Consider the following 14,654-nt stretch of genomic DNA (forward strand, 5'->3'; position numbering starts at 1 on the left):
GTCATGTGTGCCCGGTGAACCGCCTTGAATTGTATCAGGCTGAGCCTGGCACATGATGAGGACGTGTTGGCTCTGCTCAGCGCATCCTCCCACAGACCCACCTCTATCTCCCCTCCCAGCTCATCTTCCCATTTACGCTTTAGCTCACCTATCTGGGTTTCCTCTCACTCCATAAGTTTGTTATACATTTTCAAAACCTTCCTCTCCCCCACCTACGTTCTAAAAACTACCCGGTCCTGTATCCCCTGTAGCCGTAGAAGCGGAAAAGTTGGAACCTGCCTTAGCGCAAAATGCCTTATCTGCAGATATCGAAACCCATTCTCTCCCGGCAATTCAAACTCCGCCTCCAAATCCTCGAAACATGGAAAGCTCCCATCAATAAATAGATCTCGCAGCCTCTCAATGCCTGCTCTCTGCCACTTCCAAAACTCCCCATCCAGGCTCCCCGGGACTAACTGGTGGTTGCCACAAATTGATGCCCACACCGACACTCCCTCCACTCCCATATGCTTCCGCCACTGCCCCCAAACTCTCAGGGCCGCCAGTACCACTGGGCATGTGGAGTACCGGGCCAGCAAGAATGGCAGAGGAGCCGATATCAATGCCCCCAAACTTGTGCCTTTACATGATGCCGCCTCTACCCGCTCCCACGCCGACCCCTCCCCCACTACCCATTTCCTAATCATGGCTATATTTGCCATCCAGTAGTAGTTACTCAAGTTTGGCAGCACCAGCCCACCCCCCTCTGCTCAGCAACACTTCTCTTTACTCGCGGGGTTTAACCCGTCCACACAAAACCAGAGATCACCTTGTTCACCCGCTTAAAAAAGGTCTTTGGTATAAAAATAGGGACGCACTGGAAAATGGAAAATAAACAAAAATCTAATTTTTACTGTTCCCTCCCCACCACAGGAGCATGTCCCACCTCCGAACGTCCTCCTTCATTTGTTTAACTAACCGGGTCAAATTTAATTTATGTACCTGCTCCCATCCCCGTGCCACCCTAATTTCCAAGTAATGGAAACTCCCTCCCACCACTTTAAACGGCAGCTCCCCCAGCTCCTGCCCTCTCGACCAGATCGCAAAAACCCATGTTCAATTTGTATCCTGAGAACCGGCCAAATTCCCCAAAGATCCACATAAACTCTCCCATGCCCGCTAATGGGTCAGAATTGTATAGGAGACGGCACAGGGGGGAGGTGGGGGCCCTGATACGGGGCAACCACCGGTTTGTTGCGGGGAGAATTGATGGCGGGTTCCTGAGTTGGCACAGGGCAGGTATCAGGAGGTTGAGGGACCTATTTGTAGACGGGAAATTTGCGAGCCTGGGTGTGCTGGAGGGGAAGTTCGGGCTCCCCCCGGGGAGCGCCTTTAGGTACATGCAGGTAAGGGCATTTGCAGGCGTCAGGTGGCGGGGTTCCCTCTACGGCCGCCACGTGGGGCCAGGACAGGGTGCTCTCGGGGGTGTGGGTTGGTGAGGGGAGGATCTCGGAAGCGTACCAGGTGATGCAGGAGGTAGACGAGGCCTCGGTTGAGGAGTAGAAGGGTAAATGGGAGGAGGAGCTGGGTGAGGAGATGGAGGAGGGGACGTGGGCGGACGCCCTAGGAAGGGTGAACTCTTCTTGTGTGAGGCTTGGCCTCATACAGTTTACGGTGCTACACAGGGCTCACATGACCGGGACAAGGATGAGCCGGTTCTTTGGGAGTGAGGACAGGTGTATTAGGTGCTCAGGGAGCCCAGCAAATCATGCCCATATGTTCTGGGAATGGCCAGCGCTGGGGGAATTTTGGAAGGGTGTAGCAAGGACGCTGTCGAGGGTGGTAGGATCCAGGGTCAATCCGGGCTGGGGGATCGCAATTTTTGGGGTTGCAGTGGAGCCGGGAGTGCAGGAGGTGAAAGAGGCCGGTGTTCTGGCCTTTGCGTCCCTAGTAGCCCGGCGGAGGATTCTTCTTCAGTGAAAGGATGCGAGACCCCCAAGCGTGGAGGCCTGGGTCAACGATATGGCAGGGTTTATTAAATTAGAGAATGTGAAATTTGCCCTAAGGGGATCAGTGCAGGGGTTTTACGGGAGGTGGCAGCCATTTCTGTATTTCCTGGCAGAACGATAGGAAAAGGCCAGTAGCAGCAGCAACCGGGGGGAGGGAGGAGGGGGGGGGGGGGGGGTGTTTCGTTGTTTTGGACCGAAGGGACGGGCATATTTGTTCTGTGCCAATGGGGGACGTTGATTTCTTTCTTTCTCTATGTACACACTGTGGTGGGGGGGTGTCGAAGGGGCGGGCGCGTGTTGTGTGCGAATGGCAGGTGTTAATTTACCTCTTCCTTTGTGTATGCGTGTGGGGGGGGGGGGGGGGGGGGAACTGTTTCTTCTTTTTTCTGTTCTTTGTAAAAAAAAAATTACTTTTTGTTGTTGATATTTTATGAAAATTTTGAATAAAAATTATTTTTAAAAAAAGAATTGTATAGGAGTAGGTCATCTGCATTTAACGAGACCCTGTGTTCCACCCCCCCCCCCCCCCCCCCCCCACCACCCCAGTCCCCCAGGGACCAGCTCCTTCCAATCCTTTGACGCTCTCAGCGCCATCGCCAATGGCTCTATAGCCAAGTCAAACAACAGTGGGGAGAGGGGACATTCCCTACCTTATCCCCCCCCCCCCCCCCGGTGCAGGCTAAAGTAGTCCGAGCTCACCCGGTTCGTCCGCACACTCGCCACTGGTGCCTGGTACAGCAACCGAACCCAGTCAATAAAGCCCTGCCCAAACCATCCCAGGACTCCCACAAATAATTCCATTCAACCTGGTCGAACGCCTTCTCCGTGTCCATAGCGACCGCTACCTCCGCCTCCAGCCCCTTGGAGGACTTCATGATCATCAGCCAGTTATAGGGGTTAATATTCTCGATAAAAGCCAAATAAATGAGCTTTGTGTTAAATGATTTGTGTGTGGCCCACGGAAAGGTGGCGCAGTGGTTAGCACTGCTGAGTCACGGCGCCGAGAACCCGGCTTTCATCGCGGCCTTGGGCATTGTCGGTGTGCAGTTTGCCTTTTCTACCTGTATCTGCGTGGGTTTCATTCCTACAACCCAAAGATGTGCAGGGTAGGTGGATTGGCCACGCAAAATCTCCACTAAATTGGAAAAAGTAAAAATAAAAGATTTGTGTGTTAAATCTTAATATTGTCAACGTAAACAATTATTTTTGAAGGTCTCTCCCTCTCCCCTGCCTCCTCCATCCTCACCTCCCCACAAGTGCTCATGGAGGATGAACTCATTCTTTGTAACTAAGATTGAGTCCCTTCAATCAGCTTTCTCTGCTGTTGATAATTCCCCTCACCCACTGGGCCAAGTCTCCTCTAAAATTCCCCTTTGTCCGAGCCCTGAACTCCTCTTTCTCTCGTTTCCCTCACCTCCGTTCATGCCCTTTGAGACCTCAACTGGAATATTGTGCACAGTTCTGGGCGCCACTCCATAGAAAGGATGTGAACACATTGGAGAGAGTGCAGAAGAAGTTTCCAAGAATGGTTCTAACAAGTTCCTTGTATAAGTTCAGCATAATCTCTTTGCTCGTCTACTCAATTCTCCTATTAATTTTAGAATCCATGCAGTGCAGAAGGAGGCCATTCGGCCCATCAAGTCCGCACCGACTCTCCGAAAGAGCACCCTACCTAGGCCCACTTCCCATCCCTATCCCAGTAACTCCACCTAACCAACACATCTTTGAACTGTCGGGGGGGGGGGGGGGGGGGGGGGGGGGGGGGAACCGCAGCACCCAGAGAAAACTCATGCAGACACGGAAGAAAATGCAAACTCCACACAGGCAGTCACCCAAGGCTAGTATTGAACCCAGGTCCCAGGTGCTGTGAGGCAGCGGTGCTAACCACTGTGCCGCAGAATAATAAATCCAAGGATACTGAGTACCTTTGTTTTGAATCATCCGCAAACTTTGAAACTGTTCCCTGTACACCAACGTCTAGATCACTGATATATATCAAGAAAAGCAGGTGTCCCAATACCACCCTCTGGGGAACACGACTAAACTCTTCCTCCAGCCCCCAAAAATATCCATTGACCAGTTCTCTCTGTTTCCTATTACTCGGCCAATATTGTATCCATGTTGCTCCTGTTTCTTTTATTCCATGAGCTATAGCTTTGCTCACAAGTCTATTGTGTGGCATTGTATCAAATGCCTTTTGAAAGTCCATGTACACCACATCTGCAGCATTACCCTCATCAACGCCTTTTGTTAGCGCCTCAAAAAACTCCAGCAAGTTAGTTAAACATTTTTAGAATGATCCTAAAGAAGGGAAAGCGCAGGTTAGGGAGAAGGTTAATACTGTCAACATTCAGAACAACACAGACATTAAAGGAATAATTAATCTCAAAGACTATCTCTTGTAGTTTGTGTGACGGGGTTTGCTGACCCAAGTGTAAAGAAATTAAATGGTACATATTTTTTTATTTAAATAATTCTACTTAAATCTGGAACTCTGGATTGGCTGGGAGGATTTGGATCAGTGTGACAGTATTTCAGAACCAGTGTTCAGTCTACTCAGCAGCAGTAGGCTAAATCTCTCCTCAAAACCCACATTGAAATCTGCATGTTCTCCCCGTGTTTGCGTGGGTTTCCTCCGGGTGCTCCAGTTTCCTCCCACAAGTCCCAAAAGACGTGCTGCTAGGTGGATTGGACATTCTGGAATCTCCCACAGTGTACCCGAACAGGCGCTGGAATGTGGCAACTAGGGCCTTTCACAGTAACTTCATTGCAGTGGTAATGTAAGCCTACTTGTGACAATAATAATAAAGATTATAAAAGTCCACTCCCATTCCCTATACCAACGACCCTAACCTAACCTAAGCATGTTTTCTGAGCACTAAGGGGCAATTTAGCATGGTTATTCCGGTCTTGGGCTGATCAGTTACCATACAAGCTGTGATGCAATAAGATAGGTTGCTTTCTGTGGTGCATCTGTAAAAATTTATAAGAGTCAATGTGGATGGGGTGGCACAGTGGTCAACACTGCTGCCTCATGATGCTGAGTACCCAGGTTCGATCCCGGCCCTGGGTCACTGTCCGTGTGGAGTTTGCACATTCTCCTTGTGTCTGCATGGGTTTCACCCCCACAACACAAAGATGTGCAGGGTAGGTAGATTGGCCACAGTAAATTGCCCCTTAATTGGAAAAAAACCCAATTGGGTACTCTAAATTTAAAAAAAGGACTCAATGTGGACAAACCAAATGTACTTCGTTTCCTGTGGAATATACGAAGTACATCTAAAGTTCATCATTTCAGTATTTCACTGAGGACCAGAACCATGTAAGGATTTGACTGTCTGTATTATTGCAGCGCTGTAAATAAAATTAGTAAAAGACGATTTGTTGTTGGCAGTTTGATTATCTGGTATCTGAAAACGACAAGATTCAATATTTAGTCAACAAGGTGAATAAGGAAACATATCAGGGCATAATACTCCAGCTGGATGTTCACAGGAGAAAGGCTGTTATCAAACACCTCGAATGGACAGGACAGAGAAATATCCCAACTGTAAGAAACTCTCAAATCATTTGTAAATATCTTTCAAATGCTGACAGGTTGCAACTGTCAGTTTCCATCACATTGAAGTCAATGAAATGTTAAGAGAATGGTTATTCCAGAACTAAAAAACACGAGTTATATCACAGCTAGAGTACGGAGTTCCGGTCACCACATTACAGGAAGGATGTGATTGTACTGGAGAGAGTACGGAAGAGATTTATCTGGATGTTTCCAGGATTGGGGAATTTCAACAAGAGGAAAGATTGGATCGACTGGGATTGTTTTCTGTGGAACAGAGGAGGCTGAGTGGACATTTAATTGAGGTGTATAAAATCATGAGGGTCCCAGATATAGTGGATCAGACGGCAGAAGGACCTATTTCATTAACAGGCTGGTCAGTAACCAGGGGGCCAGAGATTTAAGTATCTATTGGAAAGATTTGAGGGGAATTGAGGATTTTCTTCACCAAGGGGTGTGGTGGGGGTCTGGAACTCTGAAAGGTAGGTATAGACAGAAACGCTCATCACATTTAAAGACACCCCGATGTGGAGTTTCTGTGACCTGCAGGGCTACAGACCAAGAGGTGGAAAGTGGACCCGATAAACCATTTTCAGCCAACACAGACACAATGGGCTGAATGGCCTCCTCTGTGCTGTAAATTTCTAGGATTCTGTGATGACAAGTGATCCTTGGGTTTTTATCCAATACCGACCTCAGCCCAGTCAGTTAGTCCAAATGTTGGTGTGATGGATCAAGTTAAGAGGTCTCAGGTACCAGGAGCAGTGATTCAAATGGAAATATAAGTAAATCTGATATAGTTTATCTGTATTTGGTTACGTTTTAATAACTTCTCCTGAATGTGACCCTCACCCAGGTTTTGATTTGATTTATTTATAATAATAATCTTTATTGTCACAAGTTAGCTTATATTAACACTGCAATGAAGTGACTGTGAAAAGCCACTAATCCGCCACATTCCGGGCCTGTTTGGGTACATGGAGGGAGAATTCAGAATGTACAAGTTACCTAACGGCATGTCTTTCGGGGCCTGCGGAGGAAACCGGAGCACTCGGAGGAAACCCACGCAGACACAGGGAGAATGTGAAGACTCTGCACAGACAGTGACCAAAGCCAGGAATTGAACCTGGGACCCTGGTGCTGTAAAGCAACAATGCTAACCACTGTACTGCCCACACTGCTGGCCTTGTTCTGCATCATATAAAAATTGTCAATACATTTGGTTCAAAACAGAAGTTCAGGTCTTAATGCCTTGTTTGATTTCACTTTGCTGTGTTTAAATCCTCCCCTTGTAACCTCCTGTAAAAGGAGTTTCCAGAATCCATCACTGTCAGTCCTGCTGAGTGGACAGGGCTCACCGCGCATGCGCCCTGCTGCACACTGCCCCCTGCGAGGATGGCGGTGGTTAACTGGGGAAAGGCTCTACAGGAAAACCTTCCCTCGGTGCAAACTTGGGAGTGGTAATTTCTTGTTTTAGCTTTGAGGCCACTGGGTGTGTGTGAAGCTTCCCCTCCCACCCACTGCCCCTAACGCCGCCTCCACATATCTGCCTCCTTCCCGCCTAACGATGAGAGAAAGAAGCGTCTGTCCCTGGACATTAGTTGCACTGCGCATGCTCAACATCACAATACCCGGGGAATGATTGACGGCAGCTCCGGACCAATAGAAAGAGAGGGAAACTGGAGGACCGAGCAGGAGCGGCTGGTTCGCCAACCAATCAGAGTGAATGAGGGGCGGGGGTGATCGTGGACCTCCCTCATTGGCTGAGAGTCTGCATCATTTTTTCTTCCCATTGGCCACGTGGCGTGGGTTCCAGAATCTCATTTCCTGCCTGAGAGGTGTTGACCAATTGAAGACTTGGAGGACGGATGGACTCTGGTCCTCCATCCAATCAGTCTGCGGGTTTTGTGTGATTGAATATTGAGCTTCACACAGACTGAAACTTCTTCCTGAGTCAAACTTGAATAAAACAATTTATTTTTAGAGTCCATTGAGCCTTCTACAGAACTGCTACAAGGAACAACAAACGTTAACTCTGTTTCATTCGCCACAGATGTGGCATGGGGGCACAGTGATTAGCACTGCTGCATTGCACAGTGGTTAGCATTGCCGCACCAGCGACCTGGGTTCAATTCCAGCCTGGTGTGACTGTGTGGAGTTTGCACATTCTCCCCGTGTCTGTGTGGGTTCCCTCTGGGTGCTGCAGTTTTCTCCCACCGTCCAAAGATGTGAAGGTTTGGTGGATTGGCTGTGCTAAATTGCCCCTTAGTGTCCAAAGGTGAAGTTGGGTTACGGGGATAGGGCAAGAGAGTTTGAGCCTGGGTGGGGTGCTCTTTTGTAGGATTGGTGCAAACTCGATGGGACGAATGGCCTCCTTCTGCAATGTAGGGATTCAATGATGCTGCCAGATCTGTTGAGTTAATCTCGCATTTTCTGTTTTTATTCTATATTACACACCTTTTTGATCCATTAATTATATTTATTGAACCACTGTCGCATGAACTACCAGGAGCAGTGTGTTGATATTTCAGCTATTCCGGCCTTGGGTGTTTGTGTGGAGTTTGTACATTCTCCCCGTGTCTGTATGAGTTCCCTCCGGGTGCTCCAATTTTCTCCAAAGATGTGCAGGTTGCGTGGGTTGACCAATCGAAATTGCCCGTTAGTGTCCAATCAAAGGTTAGGTGGAATTACTGGGTTACGGGGATAGGGTGGAGGCATGCTCTTAAATAGAGAAATATCCTAGAAAAGCAATAGTAATAGGAGATTCAATGGTTAGGGGAATAGATAGGAGATTCTGTGGTCGCGAGCGAGACTCCCGAAAGGTATGTTGCCTCCCGGGTGCCAGGGCCAGGGATGTCTCTGATCGTGTCTTCAGGATCCTGAAGGGGGAGGGTGAGCAGCCAGAAGTCGTGGTGCACATTGGTACCAACGATGTAGGTAGGAAAAAGGGTGTGGAGGTAATAAACAAGTTTAGGGAGTTAGGCTGGAAGTTAAAGGCCAGGACAGACAGAGTTGTCATCTCTGGTTTGTTGCCGGTGCCACGTGATAGCGAGGCTAGGAATAGGGAGAGAGTGCAGTTGAACACGTGGCTGCAGGAATGGTGTAGGAGGGAGGGCTTCAGGTATTTGGATAATTGGAGCGCATTCTGGGGAAGGTGGGACCTGTACAATCAGGACGGGTTGCATCTGAACCAGAGGGGCACCAATATCCTGGGGGGGAGGTTTTCTAGTACTCTTCGGGAGGGTTTAAACTAATTTGGCAGGGGTATGGGAACCGGATCTGTAGTCCAGCAACTAAGGTAGACGATAGTCAGGACGCCAAAGCACGTAGTGATGCAGTGGGGAAGGTAACAGTGACAAAGGAGAGTACTTGCAGGCAAGGAGATGGGTTGAAGTGTGTATACTTTAATGCAAGAAGCATCAGGAATAAGGTGGGTGAACTTAAGGCATGGATCTGTACTTGGGACTACGATGTGGTGGCCATCACGGAAACTTGGATAGAAGAGGGGCAGAAATGGTTGTTGGAGGTCCCTGGTTATAGATGTTTCAACAAGATTAGGGAGGATGGTAAAAGAGGTGGGGGGGTGGCATTGTTAATTAGAGATAGTATAACAGCTGCAGAAAGGCAGTTCGAGGGGGATCTGCCTACTGAGGTAATATGGGTTGAAGTTAGAAATAGGAAAGGAGCAGTCACCTTGTTGGGAGTTTTCTATAGGCCCCCCAATAGCAGCAGAGATGTGGAGGAACAGATTGGGAAACAGATTTTGGAAAGGTGCAGAAGTCACAGGGTAGTAGTCATGGGCGACTTCAACTTCCCAAACATTGAGTGGAAACTCTTTAGATCAAATAGTTTGGATGGGGTAGTGTTTGTGCAGTGTGTCCAGGAAGCTTTTCTAACACAGTATGTAGATTGTCCGACCAGAGGGGAGGCCATATTGGATTTAGTACTTGGTAATGAACCAGGGCAGGTGATAGATTTGTTAGTGGGGGAGCATTTTGGAGGTAGTGACCACAATTCTGTGACTTTCACTTTAGTAATGGAGAGGGATAGGTGCATGCAACAGGGCAAGGTTTATAATTGGGGGAAGGGTAAATACAATGCTGTCAGACAAGAATTGAAGTGCAGAAGTTGGGAACATAGGCTGTCAGGGAAGGACACAAGTGAAATGTGGAACTTGTTCAAGGAACAGGTACTGCGTGTCTTTGATATGTATGTCCCTATCAGGCAGGGAAGAGATGGTCAAGTGAGGGAACCATGGTTGACAAGAGAGGTTGAATGTCTTGTTAAGAGGAAGAAGGAGACTTATGTAAGGCTGAAGAAACAAGGTTCAGACAGGGCGCTGGAGGGATACAAGATAGCCAGGAGGGAACTGAAGAAAGGGATTAGGAGAGCTAAGAGAGGGCATGAAAAATCTTTGGCGGGTAGGATCAAGGAAAACCCCAAGGCCTTTTACACATATGTGAGAAATATGAGAATGACTAGAGCGAGGGTAGGTCCGATTAAGGACAGTAGTGGGAGATTGTGTATTGAGTCTGAAGAGATAGGAGAGGTCTTGAACAAGTATTTTTCTTCAGTATTTACAAACGAGAGGGGCCATATTGTTGGAGAGGACAGCGTGAAGCAGACTGATAAGCTTGAGGAGATACTTGTCAGGAAGGAAGATGTGTTGCGCGTTTTGAAAAACTTGAGGATAGACAAGTCCCCCGGGCCTGACGGGATATATCCAAGGATTCTATGGGAAGCAAGAAATGAAATTGCAGAGCCGTTGGCAATGATCTTTTCGTCCTCGCTGTCAACAGGGGTGGTACCAGAGGATTGGAGAGTGGCGAATGTCGTGCCCCTGTTCAAAAAAGGGAATAGGGATAACCCTGGGAATTACAGGCCAGTTAGTCTTACTTCGGTGGTAGGCAAAGTAATGGAAAGGGTACTGAGGGATAGGATTTCTGAGCATCTGGAAAGGCATTGCTTGATTAGGGATAGTCAGCACGTATTTGTGAGGGGTAGGTCTTGCCTTACAAGTCTTATTGAATTTTTTGAGGAGGTGACCAAGCATGTGGATGAAGGTAAAGCAGTGGATGTAGTGTACATGGATTTTAGTAAGGCATTTGATAAGGTTCCCCATGGTAGGCTTATGCAGAAAGTAAGGAGGCATGGGATAGTGGGAAATTTGGCCAGTTGGATAACAAACTGGCTAACCGATAGAAGACAGAGAGTGGTGGTGGATGGCAAATATTCAGCCTGGAGCCCAGTTATCAGTGGCGTACCGCAGGGATCAGTTCTGGGTCCTCTGCTGTTTGTGATTTTTCATTAATGACTTGGATGAGGGAGTTGAAGGGTGGGTCAGTAAATTTGCAGATGATACGAAAATTGGTGGAGTTGTGGATAGTGAGGAGGGCTGTTGTCGGCTTCAAAGAGACATAGATAGAATGCAGAGCTGGGCTGAGAAGTGGCAGATGGAGTTTAACCCTGACAAGTGTGAGGTTGTCCATTTTGGAAGGACAAATCTGAATGCGGAATACAGGGTTAATGGTAGGGTTCTTGGCAATGTGGAGGAGCAGAGAGATCTTGGGGTCTATGTTCATAGTTCTTTGAAAGTTGCCACTCAAGTGGATAGAGCTGTGAAGAAGGCCTATGGTGTGCTAGCGTTCATTAGCAGAGGGATTGAATTTAAGAGCCGTGAGGTGATGATGCAGCTGTACAAAACCTTGGTCAGGCCACATTTGGAGTACTGTGTGCAGTTCTGGTCACCTCATTTTAGGAAGGATGTGGAAGCTTTGGAAAAGGTGCAAAGGAGATTTACCAGGATGTTGCCTGGAATGGAGAGTAGGTCATACGAGGAAAGGTTGAGGGTGCTAGGCCTTTTCTCATTAGAACGGAGAAGGATGAGGGGCGACTTGATAGAGGTTTATAAGATGATCAGGGGAATAGATAGAGTAGACAGTCAGAGACTTTTTCCCCGGGTGGAACACACCATTACAAGGGGACATAAATTTAAGATAAATGGTGGACGATATAGAGGGGATGTCAGAGGTAGGTTCTTTACCCAGAGAGTAGTGGGGGCATGGAATGCACTGCCTGTGGTAGTAGTCGAGTCAGAAAAGTTAGGGACCTTCAAGCGGCTATTGGATAGGTACTTGGATTAGGGTAGAATAATGGAGTGTAGGTTAACTTCTTAAGGGCAGCACGGTAGCATTGTGGATAGCACAATTGCTTCACAGCTCCAGGGTCCCAAGTTCGATTTCGACTTGGGTCACTGTCTGTGTGGAGTCTGCACATCCTCCCCGTGACTGCGTGGGTTTCCTCCGGGTACTCCGGTTTCCTCCCACAGTTCAAAGATGTGCAGGTTGGGTGGATTGGCCATGGAAAATTGTCCAAAATTCTATGATTAACCTAGGACAAATGTTCGGCGCAACATCGTGGGCCGAAGGGCCTGTTCTGTGCTGTATTTCTCTATAAATAGGGTGCTTTTCCAAGGGCCGATGCAGTCTCAATGGGTGGAATGGCCTCCTTTTGCATTGTAAATTCTCTGATTCTGGAGGATTTTCTCTCACAGTCTGATCCGATGTGTCTGTTTGCTGGTATTTCCGACGGTAGCACAGCGGTTAGCACTGTTGCTTCACAGCGCCAGGATTCCTCGTTCAATTCGTGTTTGGGTCACGGTCTGTGCGGTGTCTGCACGTTCCCTCCTTGTCTACGTGGGTTTCCTCCGGGTGCTCCGGTTTCCTCCCACAAGTCCCGAAAGATGTGCTTGTTAGGTGATTTGGACATTTTGAATTATCCCTCTGTACACCCAAACAGGATTGTGGCGACTAGGGGCTTTTCACGGTAACTTCATTGCAATGTTAATGTAAGCCTACTTGTGGCAATAACAAAGAATATTATTATATGTTTGGGTACTTTAGGGAGCTGGTCGAACTTCCTTTATTCTACCTGTTGTCCCCTCGGATATTCCATCTGTTTTTGGTTAATGTGTCTGGAGTCTGAGTTCTTCCAGTCTGTCTCCAATTCTCCTTCCTGTCTGGGGTATATGGGTCTAGGTAGCTTGGTGTTGTCATTTGTGTTGTTTAGTTGTCTGTCTGTCTCCAGCAGGTATTGTTGTCCCTCGATAATGACTGTGCTGCTACCCTTGTCTTCTGGTCTTATGAACATATCCGTGTTGGATCCAAGCTCCCGGATTGTCTGTCTTTCTCTCCGGGTGAGATTCTGTTTGTCTCTTGTATTTCACTGTGACAGGGCAGAGACCTGATTGAAGGGTTCAAACATGGGAATTCTGGGAAAGATAGTCAAGGATTTGGGAGGTGACAACATGTTTAAAGAGTTAGGAGAGGAAAGGGAGGTTGAAGATGAGGCAGTAATTTGTAAGGATGGCAGGGTCAAGGGTTTGTTTTATTGAGGTGGTGATGATGGCAGATTTGAAGGACAGAGGGACAGTACTTGAAGAGAGAGAAATATTGACAATATTCATGGACACAGGGTAGTTGGCTGATCAGTAGCTCACTGGGAATAGGGTCGATGTAGCAGGAGCTGGGTCTCATGGACAAGATGAGCTGTGAGTGGGCATGAGGGGAGATGGGAGAGAAACTAGAGAAAGATGTGGGTTCAGAGCTCGGGAAAGGATGAAATTTAGAGACAGTTTGGTCCGGTGGGCTCGTGGAAGGGAGGGAAGCAGCAGAGGCAGCTGATCGGGTTTACTCAACCTCAGTCACAAAGAAGCTCCACAAGCTCCTCACACTTCCGGTTGGAGGTGAGGATGGAAGAGACAGGGGAGAGACAGCGAGAGTACTTCAAAAGGAACTAACTTGTGTCAAGATATTAAAAAGTTTCAACACACTGCGTATTTAACATAAATCTAATTTATTTGATTTTTAGCCAGAATATCAGCTCTTGTAAATGGGCTGGAGTTTGTGATCAGCAGAAAGAGACCCAAATTAACCTGGTTCAGTCCTGAATGTGAGGAACAGCAAAATACAATCACTATGGTTACTTGTGGCCTCGTTGGTGTGTCAGCAGGTTGGATGAAGTGGTGAATCCCTTCCCACACTTGACACAGGTGTATGGCCTCTCCCCAGTGTGAATTCGTTGATGTACAATGAGGTTAGATGATTGTCTGAACCCAGTCCCACAGTGAGAGCACCTGAACGGTTTCTCATCAGTGTGAACACGTTGATGGTTCATCAGTTCCCCGGAACTTTTATAGTACTTACCACAGTCTGGACATTGAAACGGTCTCACATCAGTGTGAACTCGCTGGTGTGTGGACAGAGTGGATGACTCAGTGAATCCCTTCCCACATTTGGAGCACGTGAACGGTCTTTCCCCAGTGTGAACTCGCTGGTGTCTCAGCAGGTGGGATGACTTAGCACCTCAGCAGGTGGGATGAATCCTTTCCCACACTCTGAACAGGTGAATGGTCTCTCCCCAGTGTGAATTCGCTGGTGTTTCCGCAGGTCGAATGACTGTGTGAATCCCTTCCCACACTTGGAGCAGGTGAATGGCCTCTCCCCAGTGTGACTGCGTCGATGAGTTTCCAGCTTGGATGGGTAAGTGAATCCTTTCCTACAGTCCGCACATTTCCACGGTTTCTCCTCAGTGTGACTGCATTTGTGGCTTGTGAGGCCTGATGATTGACTGAATCCTCGTCCACACACACAACACGTGTATGGTTTCCCCGCACTGTGAACGATGCTTTTTCCTTCCATGCTCAAAGTACGATGATGTTCAGGATATGATAAATTGAGGATTCAGTCAGATCCTGATGTGATGCTTGGTTTGAGTTTCCGGACTTTGAAGCCTCCCCTTCGAACACCCTGTGAAAATGATTGAAAACAGAAAATAGGGAGTGAGGGAGAACCCACAAAAACACAAAGGCAGGTTGTGAAATTGAGCTGAATGAATCTGGTCATTTGTGGGGTCGACACTGGGAAAAAGTGACCATGAAAACTGCTGGATTGTTATAAAACCCAACTGGCCTCTTTGGGAGGAGAGAGAAAGAGGTGTAGAGGGATTTTTTATATCTGCGAGCCATATTAAAGAGAATAGATGGCAAAGCAAATTCGACCTTGAGCTTCATAAACAGTAATACTGATACCAAAACTATGCTTCTGGTG

The 14,654-nt window shown here is 47.8% G+C and overlaps 1 pseudogene; it reads right to left on the reverse strand.

The window, feature by feature from the left end:
- The window catches only part of LOC119961095, a 35,810-nt pseudogene extending 21,759 nt beyond the window's left edge, over window positions 1-14,051 (reverse strand).
- Between the last annotated feature and the right edge of the window lie 603 nt (window positions 14,052-14,654).

This window comes from Scyliorhinus canicula, unplaced genomic scaffold, assembly GCF_902713615.1.
Source record: "Scyliorhinus canicula unplaced genomic scaffold, sScyCan1.1, whole genome shotgun sequence".
NCBI classification, from domain to species: domain Eukaryota; kingdom Metazoa; phylum Chordata; class Chondrichthyes; order Carcharhiniformes; family Scyliorhinidae; genus Scyliorhinus; species Scyliorhinus canicula.